Source organism: Eufriesea mexicana, unplaced genomic scaffold, assembly GCF_001483705.2.
Source record: "Eufriesea mexicana isolate 0111107269 unplaced genomic scaffold, ASM148370v2 scaffold305, whole genome shotgun sequence".
Classification (NCBI taxonomy): Eukaryota; Metazoa; Arthropoda; class Insecta; order Hymenoptera; family Apidae; genus Eufriesea; species Eufriesea mexicana.
Genome location: NW_016908472.1, coordinates 117,847 through 120,112, shown reverse-complemented (window position 1 = coordinate 120,112; position 2,266 = coordinate 117,847). Strand labels below are relative to the sequence as shown.

The window sequence follows — 2,266 nt, the reverse complement described above, 5'->3', positions numbered from 1 at the left end:
GAGGGAGGGAGGAATGAGAGAGCGAGGCATGTGCATGAAGGATCAATAAGAGAAGCGATATACAAACGAGTCACCGGAAGTTGACCACGATAGCATATCATCCCGAGTCTCGCCCCTCTGTTCAAGTTCCCCTGTGACGCAAGCCACGACTAAGGCCATCTTGAGGCGTGGGTACACGCCGTGACTCCTTACTAGCCGCGCCAACACACTGGCCATCGTAACGAGAGCGTAATATTTTCCTTGTTGATTTTTACCGAGCCATCAAGCGTACACGATCATGCATAGCTACTCCGTGTGACGTGTATCGCGTTATAAGATTATTTTTTCCTTATATGTACTCATATATCATCTTCTATCTAATACTCCTCATAGACTAGAAATTTATTATGACCCGAGCACCTCGAGAATATAATGCTACATTTAGACATTTTCCTTATTCGAAAACGTCTCTTTGTTCATCATAGAGATCCTTATCATCCTTTACCATTCCAGCGATAAATGACAACGATGACAACGACGACAACGACGACGAAGACGACAAGTGTCACGCGATTTCTACATCGAAGATATTACAGCGATATTCATGGGATTCGACTTTCAAAACGTGTAAGACGGAAAGAAAGGAAATTCGATAACTCGAGTTTGCAATACAACGTCTAGGAAATATGTTCGAGTTTTTAACACGCACTAACAAATCACTATTAAATCAAAACTATTCGTAGAAGATGCGCGTGGTCTTCTTCGACCGATGAAACTGTATCGCAACGTTAAAGCTAAGAGATGGCATCCTATCGCTATGAAGCAACGCGTTTCGCACACAAATATGTTTTGTGTGCCAATCGAACTAAAACGACGAAATGATTTGCGAAAGAAATCGCAAAAAAGCACCCCTCACCCGTTACGTAGAAATAACGTAGAAACAATGTAGAAATAACGTCGAATAACGAAAAAAGAAAACGAAGATTACGAAGAAAACCGTTTACGTACCCTCGTATATATTCGCAAGTATTTAACTATACGGATAATGCAAAATGTTTCCGGATATGAAAGAAACGTTAAAAGAAAATGCCAAGTTTCCAGGGATATGTAAGATATGTTTATCTCCTTCTTGTTTCTAACAGCGTACAACGTTATATATGTCTATTTCACGTTATTAACAATACGTTTAACAATAACGTGTTATAAACAATACGTTTAGTGTGGCTGTCACTAAAGCGAATAACAAGTGATGTCGTGTTTAATACGTGTGTTCACGAAACGACAACATTTCATGAATTGATTCTGTGTGAAAAAGTGGAATCGACTTTACGAATAACTTTATTGTTCATCCAACTCGACACCACTGGCAATCGTGTATATTTGCGCAAGCATATTACGATGATCACGTAGATGAACGGATATATATATGAATATATAGAGCGCACAAGTTGAACAAATTCAACTGCGAGTACGATATATACAAATCGATATATTAACACACCCTATACATTATACATATATTAAATCAACCACCACGTGATATAATACGAATAATTTAGCGTAATCGTGCATCCTTCAGTCGTCTAAGATTATTGGGAAAATTCTCGGAACATTGGCGCTTTTCTTTTTAGATAGGACACAACCTGTTCTATTCTCAAAGATGCTATAGAAATTCCACAGGTTCATTCATCAACCTCATTCCTTTATCGTATTATGTAAAACATTCAATATAATAATATTTTAAAGAATTTTCACTCACGTGTACCAGAGTACCAATCGAAGCATTTAGCAAAAAGACGTGGAAAAGATGAATTTAATAAAAGACGCGGAAAGATGACACTCGCGTAAAAAAGACGAATACAGTAATAAATGACAAACATTCTGTACAACATTCGACGATTTGTTGCATCGTCGTTATTCGCGATGAACACCATCTTCAACGATCAATCGTAATGCAGTACACGAGTTAAACGACTCGAGTATCCGATTATCCTTTCCTTCTCTACCAAGGAAATATATGTTGCGGGTCACGACCAACGAGTCCGATCTATGCATGTATGCATAAAAGAAAATCGTGCAGGAAAAAAGCGAAACACAGATACGATTACTCTGCTACTACTACTACTACTACTACTACTACTACACTACACAACAACAACAACAACAACAACACTACTACCACCACCACCACTACCACCACCACCACCACTACCACCACCACCACCACTACCACTACTACCACCACCACCTCCACTACCACTACCACTACCACCACTACCACCACCAC

General features: G+C 39.2%; 1 protein-coding gene across 1 annotated transcript in view; it reads right to left on the bottom strand.

The window, feature by feature from the left end:
- enok (histone acetyltransferase enoki mushroom) overlaps positions 1-2,266 on the bottom strand; it is a 22,870-nt gene that overhangs the window by 16,150 nt on the left and 4,454 nt on the right. The window lies entirely within an intron of this gene.